Source organism: Cebus imitator, unplaced genomic scaffold (assembly GCF_001604975.1).
Source record: "Cebus imitator isolate Cc_AM_T3 unplaced genomic scaffold, Cebus_imitator-1.0 Scaffold416, whole genome shotgun sequence".
NCBI classification, from domain to species: domain Eukaryota; kingdom Metazoa; phylum Chordata; class Mammalia; order Primates; family Cebidae; genus Cebus; species Cebus imitator.
Genome location: NW_016107731.1, coordinates 259150 through 272982, shown reverse-complemented (window position 1 = coordinate 272982; position 13833 = coordinate 259150). Strand labels below are relative to the sequence as shown.

Genomic DNA, 13833 nt, shown 5'->3' with positions numbered 1-13833 from the left:
AGATGATCATGGCTCTTTCACCTATTAGCTCCTCCTGTTTGCCTGAATTACGACAACCGTACTGTCATACTTGAATATTGATGGAACCTAGAGATGCTGGGAATCTTCAAACCTGAGAGAAGTATGTTTCTTATGGCCTTTTGTATGTTTCCTTTAAGAGCTGTATTTTGTGACATGTCGTGAGACAATAATTGCCATCTACTATGTGTTTCCTTAGCACCTTGCTCTAAACAGCATACTATAGTAAGGGAAAGTTTGTTCATAAAGGTTACCAGTTGAGATTAATGCTAAATCTTGCCTCATTTATACTATTCCCACTAACCAAGTATGTGGAAATGGGGAGAGGGGATGTGCTTTTTAATTAAATAGTCAAAAGTAGAAAACACTGAGCTCCATAGAAAGGTAAAAGAAGAAATAAAAGTGGCTGCTCTTCTAGTATTTCGTATGTTTCTAAGTCAGGAAAATGTATGATTTACCTAACTTATTTCTTATTTACCTAACTTAAATCACTTAGGTAATTTGGTATCTGGAAACACTGCATCTCCCTCTCTTGATTCTTTGGCCAGTTGAATTTTCTGATTAATATGGTTAGGCTTTGTGTCCCCACCCAAATCTCATTTTAAATTGTAATCCCCACCATCCCCCTATGTCAAGGGAGAAACCAAGTGGAGGTAACTGAATCATGGGGACACTTTAGCCCATGCTGTTCTCATGATAGTGAGTTCTCAGGAGATCCAATGGTTTTATAAGGGGCTCGTCTCACTTTGCTTGGCACTTCTCCTTCCTGCTGCCTTGGGAAGAAGGTGCCTGCTTTCCCTTCACCTTCTGCCATGAATTTAAGTTTCCTGAGGCTTCCCCAGTCATGCTGAACTGTAAGTCAATTAAACCTCTTTCCTTTATGAATTACCCTCTTGGGTTCTTTGTAGCAGTATAAAAACAGACTAATATACTGATCAATATATTTTTCCATTTACCCTGGATAAGACCTCAGAATCCATCTTAACACAGTATGTCAGAAAGCCATGCCAAATAGATGATTATCACTGTGAGCCCTAGTTGCAGATTATTGATCTGAGGAGAGAAGGAGAAACAAGCTTCACAGATAAAATATTTGACATTATTGAAATAGGCCTTGTAGTTTGCCCAACATATGACTAGGAGGTAAAATTCTAGTAGGTCTGAAGAAATGGGGGCATCTTTTGGTGACATTCCAGACCAAGACATATACTTCATCCAGGCTTAGATGATAAATGGTCTCTTGTAGATAAAGATACGTATTTCAAGCAAAGCATTTTTTATTTACTGAAATTATTAAATTTATAACTTCTGATTTGAAAATAGGAATCTTATCCATTGCACTTTTATCATATGGTCATTATTGTCAAGGCCATCTTTGTATTATACATAGATGCACAGAGTTTTTGGCCAGATAACATTAAATGTTTGACTTCGGAAACTCACTTGCATTTCTGATTTCATGATCACCAAACATTTGCATATTTGTTTGCTCCCCTTTCCTTACAGAGGGAGAATGCACATATTTCTCTATTTCATTGTATGTTAATCTATTGCAAGTCTGATAATTTTCATTCCCCTAAAACTTAGTTTTTCACAATCTGACAAGTAATTTTTCTGATTTCTTTTTCTCTGACAGTGGTAGATGCAGAGTCTCAATAAACTTCACTCCGAATCAACATTCTGGAGTAGCCAGAACGTTGTAAGCAGTAGAGCTGGGTGGTTCAGAGCAAAGAATTTGGATCAGACAAACTAGGTTTTTGCAACTTTCTGGTTGTGAGACCTTTAGTGAACCTCAAAACCACTTTAAGACTCAGTTTTCGCATTTGTGTAACACTAGTATTGGTATGTATTTGTGATGCTGTAAGCTTGTGAAGATGATATGAAATGATGAATGGATATGGTTAGTGGTCCCGTTTGCTAGCACTTGGCATATATTAGTCGTTGGCATTATTCCTTCTTTAAAACTCCATTGACATTAAATTGCCACATGAAGAGCATGATGATACGTGAACAGTATCATATCCCTAATGATTTTATGCCCACGAGACCTAAACTTACTTTTGTGACTTAAAATTGCCACACCATCCACAGTTGAAACTTCTTGATGGTGAGAAATCTATTATACATAGAGTTACTTAAAAAGACATTTTAACTAGAGTAGCAATTTCAACTGACTTCCTGTCATTTCTAAGTCACTCAGTGTCAGCCTACCTCCTCTCCAGGGGACTAGCTCCTCCCAAGACTTCTCATGTCAGGTTGGCCTAGGATTATCAGAAAAAATCACAGGTTGGCTGTCAATTATCTAAAAGCATCTCCTCGGCACCTAAAAGGGCATAACGCTATGCCAACTACTGTGCAAAGTACATTACACAGACATAGCCGTAGTATTCTAGTAACTTGTATTCTCTAGGCAGTAGGAGAAAGGATCTTTGTGCTTAATAAAAAGCGGTATGCTGTGGTGAAAGGAGCACTCTCTTGTGTTAAGAGACAGGGTTTTCTCAGGTTTGTCCTTCGGCAACGCATTTTACATTTCTGAAAGTGTTTCCTTGTTGAAAAGAAGAATTATAAAATCTGCTTACCCCCAGCGTTCTTGATCCTTTAAAAACGTTTTCAATGTGCCATATCTATAACTTTTCTGCAAAAAAGAAAAAAAAAAGATGAGAAGAAACATCAAAAAGTAGAATAGCAAGTAAAAAATTAGTGATCAGAACAGAGAGGGCATAAGCAATACTATCTAATTGTGAGTATCAGTTTTTGAATTTCCACTCTGGGCCAGATCAAAAACAGAATCTCAAGCGAGTTAATTGGGGATATGCTGGAATTTACTCTATGTTGGCTAGAGGTAACAATGTAGTGAATTGACAGCAGATAAACCATACTTCTGGGTGATGATTTTGAAGCTCCTGAGTGGAGATACAAAGCAGGATAATGTTGCAGGGGGATTACTGAAGCTTTTTCTTGGTGTTACAGACTTTAGGCCAGGGACTAAGAGCCCTCTAAAAGAAGTGGTTTTGGAGGACTGCTGGCATTCATTTCTCATTAGCTCCGATGTTCTGGAGACAGGACCAAGTAATCTGCCCCACAACTTTCTGGAGCTTCTATGAGAGGAACAATAAGATTAAAAGTGCCACCGTAGTTTCCCATTGCTCTAAAGATACTCTGTTAGCCTGTTCTATGCCACTAATAAAGATATACCCAAGACTGGGTAATTTATAAAGGACCCAGGTTGAATTGACTCACAGTTCCACATGGCTAGGGAGGCCTCCTAATCATGGCAGAAGGCTAAGGATGAGCAAAGGCACATCTTACATGGTGGCAGGCAAGAGAGCAGGTGCACGGGAACTCCCCTTTGTAAAACTATCAGATCTCATGTGACTTATTCACTACCACAAGAAAAGCATGAGAAAGACCCACCCACTTGATTAAATTACCTCCCACAAGGCCCCTTCCATGACACGTGGGAATTATGGGAGCTGCAATTCAAGATAAGAATTGGGCGTATATAGCCAAGCCATATCAGAAGTATTTCCCTTGTTTTACAACTAAAGGCCTCATTTCCAAAAATCCTTATTGCTTTCCATGCTCCAACCTCATCAGCAAATATTTGCAATGTTTCTGAAGCACAATGTTTCCAGGCTCCCCCTTGACCCTATGTACTTTTGCAAACGATGCTCCTTCTGTCTGAGAACTCTTTCCTTATTTTTGCTTAATTGTTCCACACTCAATCTGTATCTTTCAGCTTAAATGTCAATTTTTCAGGAAAGCATCCTCTGGGTCTTCAGAGTAAATAGGATCCCAGTTATAAATTCTCAAGAACACCTGGTCAGTTCTTTTCCTAGATAGCCAAATGTTTGAAATCATGGAATTTCTGCACGATTGTTTGGCCTGCCTATCCCTGCCATTAGGCTGTAAGCCTCCATGACAGCAGAGGCAGTTTTACGTGATACCTAATAAACTGTCTACAGCTGCTCCACAACGATTGCTGAGTATGTGGATAGGTAACTGAGTAAATAAGCAAATAAATCATATACTTTACAATTTGTGTATTAGTTATGCATATTCATTGCAGAAAGATTTAAAATTATAAAAGTATGAATAAAAAATTTTAGATCTGTCATATAGGAAAATTATTCATTATCTTTTATTTTACTTATTTATATATTAATAAATTATATTATTTAAGATATAATTTATTCTAGTAATAGATATCCTTACATATGTGTAGTATATATGTATATTTATGTGAATATGTATCCAGGTGTAATTTTGAATGGTAGGGCATGTATGTTATTACAACTTAGAAATATCTCATATAAAATTTTTCAAGTCATTAGTTGCTCTTCACTAAAATCATTTCTAATTGCTAAATAGCATTGCATTTTTTTTTCCTCAAGTACCCCAGTTTATTTAACTAAGGCTTATTGTTGGCATTTGGATGATTTAAAATATTTTATAATAAATATGTTAGAATAAACAACTGTTTCGCTAAATTTTGCATGCCTTTTTCTTAGGCTATCTTTCTAAATGCGGCATTACTGAGTCTAATATTTTGATTCATACTGCCAAATTGTCTTTAAAAGGAAAGTAATTCCAAAGCTCTCTTATACTCGTGAGATGTAATACTCATCTCAACAATATTATTTCTAGATACCTTTTAAACTCTTCAAAGTTGATACACAAGATTTGTAGTTTTGTTAAAAAAATTGTATCTTTTTTATTACGAACAGGGTTGAATTTATACATAAACATAGATAGATATGCTCATATATTTCTTTGTATATATACATATTCACCATTTTACAAACAACTTTTTTGTTCATATCGTATATGGATCTGTGGCTGTCCTCACTCAAGATGTTTGTCTTCCTTCTTAGTAATTTATAAATGTCTTCCTATATATTTCAAAGATACTTATACATTTGCAGCATGTTTTACTTTCTGAATTTGTTGCTTCCTTTTAATTTTGACTCATTGTTTTGCTGTCAAGTGACACATTTTAATAGAGCAAACCATCTTCTTCTATTGTTTTCTTCAGGTATTTTATGATCTGTGTGTGTGTGTTTAACATCAAGATTTCATATTTCTGTTGCTATAAATTATGAGGCTACATTTTCCATTTTTTTCTCCAAATAAATATTCAGTTGTTCCGTTGAATGTCACTTATATAAAAATTCATTTTTTGTTTTTTTATTTTTTTTATTTTTTATTTTATTTTTTTTTTTTTTTAATTCATTTTTTGTTTTTTTATTTTTTTTATTTTTTATTTTATTTTTTTTTTGAGACGGAGTTTCGCTCTTGTTACCCAGGCTGGAGTGCAATGGCGTGATCTCGGCTCACCGCAACCTCCGCCTCCTGGGTTCAGGCAATTCTCCTGCCTCAGCCTCCTGAGTAGCTGGGATTACAGGCACGCGCCACCATGCCCAGCTAATTTTTTGTAGTTTTAGTAGAGACGGGGTTTCACCATGTTGACCAGGATGGTCTCGATCTGTTGACCTCGTGATCCACCCACCTCGGCCTCCCAAAGTGCTGGGATTACAGGCTCGAACCACCGCGCCCAGCCCAAAAATTCATTTTTTGATATGCCACTTACAATACATAGCCGTTCTTATCCATGTTTGACTTTGGCATTGGATGTTGTGTGCAGTTTTAATGGCCTACTAACCTAATAGCAAACTACTTTACTAATTTTAAAATATATTGTCATGTATGGTAAGTTCCTTATTATTCCTTTTTCTTTATTAAAGCTTTTTTCTTTTGCTATTGTGATAAATTTATATTTATAGATAAAAACTCATCAAATATCATTGGGATTGTCACTGCACATTAAAATTAGAGATTATATTTATGCCTTTATTCAAATCTTTTTATATGTTCCAAAAAAGCTTTTTATTTTCCTTAACTCCAATATAAGATTTGTCAAGTTTATTCCTAAGCATTAAATTTCTCTTATTGCAATTAGAGATGAGATTTATCTCCTGTCATTACATTTCTCTGACTTGTTATAACAATGATAGGAAAATTATTGGGTTTTATGAATTTAGTATGTAATTAATTACTTAAGTCTGCTAGATTTTATTGTTTTTCAAATAGATTATGAATTTGCATCCTTCTTTTGAATGATTATTTCTGATGTTATTTTCCCTTCTTATTGCTTACTTAAAAACTTTTAGATCGATGTTGACTAATGAATATCTTAAATGTAGGTCTTAATTTTCAAATTTAATGAAATGTCTCTTTACCTTGTTAAGTTGGTTTTGGAGCCCAGATACATATTTTTATCATGATTTAGAAGAATCATTCTACTACTAAATTACTAAGGATATTTAAAATAAGAAACGTTACATTTTATCAAAATTATCTGCTAAGCTGTCATGTTTCTAAGACTATCATGTAGTCTTTTACAAATTGCTTTTTAGATAAAAACAGTATTATTTTAAACTAATGCTAACTTTTCTAATTCAGTTAAAACTGTCTATAAGTAATTTCATCTGCCAAATTCATAGACTATCACCAAACCACTATTGGCTGTTTACCTTACATGTAAGTCAACACACACTTAGGTTGAAATTTTCATATCCAAAATGCCATATGCAGACTTGCAAAAAGATTTTAAAAAATGCACTGAGGTTCAGAGAACGAAAGTAGATCTTCCTAGGTTTAGGGGAATAGGGTCAAGAAATTGACCAGATAGAGAGCACAAAGGCATTTTAAGTTTCAGTTACGGCACACACATTAGTGATGGTCATAAATATTCACAAGTTCTGTAAGTTGGAGGCAGACCAAATTTATCAATGAAGATTTAGACAAACAGCTTCTAGGAAAGGTCTATGAGCCGCAGAGCCTGACTTACAAGGCTGGGGGGTTAAGGATTCACACAGTCCCTACAGCAAGGTGGAACAAATGGCACTCCTTAATGGAAAATGAATGACTCAGAAAAGTTACTGATGTAGGACCCAAATATAAACCATCTCAGAAACCTAGCCCCAAGAAAAGATCCCAGGTGAAGGAGTGAACATGGGGTTATGCAAGCCCTCAGAATCAGATCACATTATCACCTGTGAGCCAGGCAGCAGGGAAGAACTTAGAGATGAACTCTAGGTCATTGCGGTTCATCTAAAAGAACAAATAATAATAAGGCCTCTCAGACTGGCAAGATATGGAGCCTCTTACTACGTCTTGTCTTCAGCCTATTTTCTCCTTGGAAATAAATCTGAATTTACGTAGCCCAGTGGACTCAGTCAGGGGGAACCCATAAGAGTTGGAGAATTGAGGCAGAAAGCTGACAGAAATCATTTAATGAGTTCTTGCTTTTCAAATTCACACTCAAACGGAAGGAGATGTTAACATGTCTGTATTGAGCTTTCTGGAACGGGTGCAGGCACAGGCTTCAGAAAACCTTTATCCTATTCATTGGCATGATACAGTGAGGAAAATTCTACTTGTAATGCTTGGTGTTGCTTTCGTCTAACCTGTCATTAAAACTGAACTATTTCTGTGTATTTTGATGACTTGTCCTTAAATTATTAAAATGCTAAAAATGTGTCTGAGTGATTAAAATATTAATCATGAAGAAAAAGCCTTTCTTTAAGAAAAATCCATTATGACAATTTGGGAAATGCAGAGCAATATTGAAAATGCAAACATAAATACGGGTGTACATGATTTCTAATACGATCACTATCCAGAATTAAAATGCACATTTGTTTCTGCCTATGTCCTAGAATCACAGTTATCTTATTCTATTTAATATATGATACAATTTAAGAGTATTTATATACTCATGATTATTTGAAAACACAGAGGGTAAGGGAGCCAATAATTAAAAGCAACCTAGAGGCACTGTCCTGAAAAACTTGAGACAATATTAGAGTGAAGGGTCCCTCTTGCCCCCATCCCATATACATCTCACTTTTTCCCTCTCCCTTCCCATACCAACAGGGAAAAATCCACTAAGTGATTTTTACTGGGATCCATTAAGAGACTTTTGAATGGCTGAGAGCAATACCTCACTTTCTTTTCCCTTCCTCTCCCCTAATGCGATGTCTTCAAATATGGCCTGAGAAATTGTTGGGATTGAAATCTAGGAAGGGGCTTCTAAAAGGAGAAAACCTTTGTCATCTTAGTAGATTTTAACCTCAGTCCTGAATTCTTCACTCTCCTAGGGCAACTCAACTCAGTAATCAGATCCTAGTTTTAAATCAGAAGTGTAGTTTAAGCCGTTGATTTTATCCAGTATTCTCTGAATAATTTGTTGGTACAAGAATTTTACCACCTGTTTATAGATGGTAGCCAGAAGTTAGAGCTGCCTGCTGATTGCTTTTTTCCGTGTTATTGTGATTTTACACTATATTTAATGTTCTTTTTGAATGGGAGATTTTGCCACGTGGGGGAGCATTCCAAAACATAGCGTTGGCTGCTGTGTATATGAATGTCAGAGTCAGATTCATACCGCAAAGGGGCTGCAAAATTTGTGAGTGGAAAATGACCCACAGAATTCTGTTAAAGCATCTTCCCTGTGAAGTCTAATCCTCTGTCAATTTAATAAGCAACTTCCACTTGTCCTCTAAGGAAGTCACAAACTTCTTAGTTTGTGGGATGAAGCAGAGATGTTAGAGAAATATTTTGAGAAAATGTGCCTTCTTCAGTTTTCTCATAAATGGACAAAAACATAGATTCCACCAGTCACACATGACACAATATTGACATCAGACTAAATAGAGTCTTGCATCATGTTTTTTTCATTAAATACTGAGTTTTTGTTCATTCCTCTTGCTATTATTTTAAAAACTCAAATTATATATTAAAACCACAATGATTATATGAATATAATTCATGAGCATTGAAGCTTTATCTACTAAATATTATGAATAGTGCTTCAAAAACATTCTTTTTGTTTGTTTGTTTTTTGAAACAGTGTTTTGCTCTGTTGCCCAGGCTGGAGTGCAGTGGCATGATCTCAACTCATGACAGCCTATACCTCCTGGGTTCAAGCAGTTCTCCTATCTCAGACTCCTGAATAGCTGGGACTATGGGTGCATGCCACCACGCCCAGCTAACTTTTGTATTTTTAGTAGAGACAGGGTTTCACCATTTTGGTCAGGCTGGTCTCGAACTCCTGACCTCAGGTGATGCCCCCCCCACCTTGGCTCCCAAAGTGCTGGGATTACAAAAACATCCTTATAAGTATACTTTTATTTGCATCTCTTACTATCTCCTTAGTGACTATTTTACAATACTAATCATTCAACCAGAATGTATGAATATTTTAAATTGATTAGTATATTTTAATAATGTGCTTTCCAGAAAGAATTTATCAATTTTCATCCTCATTAGTTGCACTGTAGAGCCTCATTCTTCCTGCAGTGCATGTAACACCATGGTCATCATTTTTCCAACCTTGCCTGTTTGATGTACAGAAAAGCTAATTTTTATTTAATTTGAATTTCATTAATTATTTATAAAAATGTCTGTATATGTTTCTCAGTTCTTCATCACTATTGTATGGGTATTTTGTTCATGATCTTTGTCCATGTATCTCCTTGGTTTCTCTCTTTGACTTGTAAGTTGTCTTTACATAGTTCTAGTGTAAACCTTTGACATAGATTTTGATTCTTTGTAATTTGTCACAGAAATACAGAATACTTTCAAAACTTTTAATACCTTTGCATCTTTTTTTGAGTTTGGAATGATGGTCCTTGCATGGTTTAAACTCTTTTCTCTGGCCGGGCGCGGTGGCTCATGCTTATAATCCCAGCACTTTGGGAGGCCGAGGCGGGTGGATGATGAGGTCAAGAGATCCAGATCATCCTGGTCAACATGGTGAAACCCCGTCTCTACTAAAAATACAAAAATTAGCGGGGGCGTGGTGGCGCGTGTAGTCCCAGCCACTTGGGAGGCTGAGGCAGGAGAATTGCTTGGACCCAGGAGGTGGAGGTTGCGGTGAGCCGAGATCATGCCATTGCATTCCAGCCTAGGTAACGAGAGCAAAACTCTGTCTAAAAAAAAACCCTCTTTTTTCCTTGAATGCCTACAACCAGAATATCTCCCTGTTAAGCCAGCTTCTAGGGCCAAAAAACTGAAAGTTTCTTGGGACCCAACAGTATACATCACCATTCTAAACCATGAGCCTTGTACCATCTGAGATGATTATGTCACCAGAGGCAGAGAGAGTAAGCAGATCTTTGTCCAGCAGAATCATGCCTCCTGGGACCAGAAAATTCCTCTCATTCTTCATTTTCTTTGTTTTGCTTCCTATAATTACTTTAAAAATTGTAATGTAAAATATTTTTAACAAACCAAATATATGAATAAGGATATCATGAACACTCATGTTATGAATATTCTGCTTAAGGAATAACGATCCTCAAAAGGTTGAAGGCCCTGGGTACTTCATGCTGATCACATCCTTCTTAATTTCCTCAGAAATTAGAAAAAGTTACTGCCCTCAGAAAGAGTTTCTTATCCCTAAAAACTTCTTTACATTTAATTATATAGTTATATCCTCCTAAACAATATGCAGAATGGTTTTAAAATTATCAAATATGCATATTAAAATTTTATTAAGCAGAGAACATATATTTTCACCCATAATTATGTTTTGAAAAATCCACTCATGTCGATATCTATTTACTGCTTTATCTATTACACTGTATAATGTTGACGGGCATTTAGCTTCTTGTATATTCTTGTTTTCTGTTTTTTCTCTTTTTTTTTTTTGCTATTATAAACATAGCTGATAGGAACATTTAGATACAGTTGACCTGTGAACAATATGAGTTTGATCTGGTCCACATAATATGTGGATTCTTTTCAATAAAGATGAAATTAAGTGTGCGTGCCCCTCCTGCCTCTCCTACCTCCTCTGCCTCGTCTGCCTCTGTCATCCCTAAGACAGCAAGACCAAGCCCCGCTCTTTTTCCTCCTCAGCCTACTCAATCTGAAGAAAATGATCTTTATGATGAGCCACATCCACTTAGTAAATAGTAAACGTATTTCCTCTTCTTTATGATTTTCTTAATAACATGTATCTTTCTCTAGCTTACTTTATTGTAAGCATACAGTATATAACATAAAATAAGTGTTAACTGTTTTTGCTATTGGTAAGGCTTCTGGTCAACAGTAGGCTCCTGTTTCTGAGGAGTCAAAAGTGATACACGGATTTTTGACCACGTGGGAAAAGTGGCGCCTCTAATCTTCATGCTGTTCGGGGATCAACTGTATATTTTTGAGTACCTGTGAGAGAGTTTGTCTAGGGGAGAATATGCCTATTTTTTTAGTTGATTGAAATTTGCCTTTCAGGGTGGTTCTGCAAATTTAAATTCTCATTCTTCCTCAGAAGTCATTATTATCAGACCTTTTTCTTAGTTTTGTTTTTGTTGTGATAATTTGTGGCTTATGGTTTTAATTCCTATTTCCATGATTACTATTGAGTTGACCTTCTTTTTGTATGTATATTGATCTTCATATTTCCTCTTCTTCAAATTGCTTACTAATATATCTGCCTACTATTTACTGGGGTGTTTATCTTTTCTTATTCATTTGCAGGATTCTTTATTATAATCAGTATATTAATCTTCATCACTTATATGCATGGTTACTATCATCTCCCAGACCATGGCTAATCTATTATGAAATATTTCATTCACACAAAGAATACATAAGGTTTGAAATATAATAGAACAAAAATCCTTGTGCTAAACACTCACCTTATCACCTGGTGATGAAATATCACCAATACCTATGTTAACTCTTCTTTTGAATTTTTAAAAACTCAGCTTTAGAGATGTAATTATATGCAATAAGTGCATACATTTTAAGCATATGGCTTCATAGCTTTTCGCAAGTATATATACCCATAATCAAGATAGATAGCACAGGCTTGTGACAAAAGGTTCCCATGTGTTCTTTTGCAAATAGTCCCTTTCCTAATCCCCAGCCATAAACAACTGGTATCAGCTGTCAATATAGGTTAGTCTTGAGTGCTCCAGAATTTTATATTAATATAATCTTACATTATACTAAAGTACTTGGTATCTCTGGCTTGTTTTGTGCAGTATCGTGTTTTGAGATGTATCCATGTTGTTGTGTACTTAGGTAGTTCTGAGTAGTATTCCACTGTCTGCAGCAGTTTGCATACCCACTCTTCTGTTACTGGACAACTGAGCTGTTTCTTATTAATTTGGATCCTAAAATATTTATATACAAGTATGGGCATATGCTTTATGTGGACATATGATTTTCGTTCTCTTGGATAAGTACCCAGGGGAGAAATGGTTGGGTTGTATGGTAAGTCTACGTTTAACTTTAAAATGATTCCAATATGTTAGTGCTCACGTTACATTCCCACCGGAAATGTAGGCATGTTTCAGATAATCCATATTTATTAGGTCAGCTGAGTTCAAAGTTTTCTTTTATCTACTGTTACTTAAATGTGCATTTCTTGAGGTCTAATGAGGTTGAATATCTTTTAATGTACTTATTGGTCATTCATATATCTTGGAATTTGTCTATTGATATACTTGGTCGATTTTTCAACGTAGGTTGTTTTCTTTTTATGATTGAGTTAAAATTGTCCTTCATATAGTTGGGATATAAGACCTCTCTCATATACATATAGGTGCAATATTTTTCCCAGTTAGTGGCTTGCTTTTTTATTTTCTTAATGGTGTCATTTTAAAAACTCCATTTACAACTCACAATGCAATGAGTTCTTGCAGATACATACACTTGTTAAAACACCACCACAGTATATACAAAATACTTCCATCCCTGCCTCTGCTCCTGGCTGGTCACAGACAACTGATGATCTGCCTTCTGTCAAAATAGGTTATTTTGCATTTTCTACGATTTTCAACTTATAAATTGAAACATTTTTTATTTTTGACTTCTACTCAGTAAAATGAGTCATTCATGGAGATTCATCTATGCGGTTGCATGTTTTAGTGTATCCTAATTTTATTGCAAAATAGTTTACATTGTGAAGATATGCTACATTGTGTTTATCCATTCTCTTCTTGATGGGAATTTAGATTATATCTGGTTTTTGCTTATTGTGACTAAAACCTCTATGGACATTCATGTAGAATGCTTTGTGTAGGCATCTATTTTCATTCCTCTTGGGTAAATATCTGGTAATGAAATAGCTGGTTCATATGGTAGGTTATGTTTAACTTAATCAGGAACTGCCTAATGATTTCCTCATACTTGTATCATTTTACGCCCCTACCAGCAATGTAGGAGAATTTTAGTTGCTTTACATCTCATCAGCATTTGGCATCATCAGCCTTTTTAATTTTAGCATGCTAATGTGTATGCAGTGACATCGTATTATGGTTTTAATTTGCTTTCCTCTGATGACTAAGGCTACCAAGCAGCTTTTCATATGCTTATTTGCCATCCTTAAAACTTCTATGGTGATGTGTCACTTCAAGATTTTACCCATTTTTATATTGGGTTGTGTTCTCCTTTAGGATTTCTAAAAATTTTTTGTTACAATTTCTTTTTTATCAGATATGTGTTTTGCCAATATTTTCTTCCACTCTGTGGCTTACTTTTTCATTGTCCCAGAGGTGGCATTCAAAGGAAAAATGTTTTTAATTTTAATGAAGTCCAACTTATCAACATTTTCTTTCATGGTTTACATTGCTGCTGTTGTATCTAAACTGTTAATATTTCCATATTTATTTCTAAAAGTTTTGTAGTCTTAGTTTTTACACTTAGTTCCACGTTCCATTTTGAGTTCACTTTTGTATGCAATGTGAATTGTCAAAGTTTATTTTTTTTAATATGGATATCCTTTTTTTTTTTTTTTTTTTT

General features: G+C 35.3%; 1 long non-coding RNA gene across 1 annotated transcript in view; it reads right to left on the bottom strand.

Moving 5' to 3' along the window:
• Window positions 1–810: 810 nt before the first annotated feature.
• The window catches only part of LOC119468357, a 31288-nt gene continuing 18265 nt past the window's right edge, over window positions 811–13833 (bottom strand). The window contains exons 3-4 of the long non-coding RNA XR_005197017.1: window positions 3686–3692; window positions 811–822 (exon numbers count right to left, since the gene is read on the bottom strand). This is a non-coding gene — a long non-coding RNA (uncharacterized LOC119468357). The remainder of the gene's footprint in view (window positions 823–3685; window positions 3693–13833) is intronic.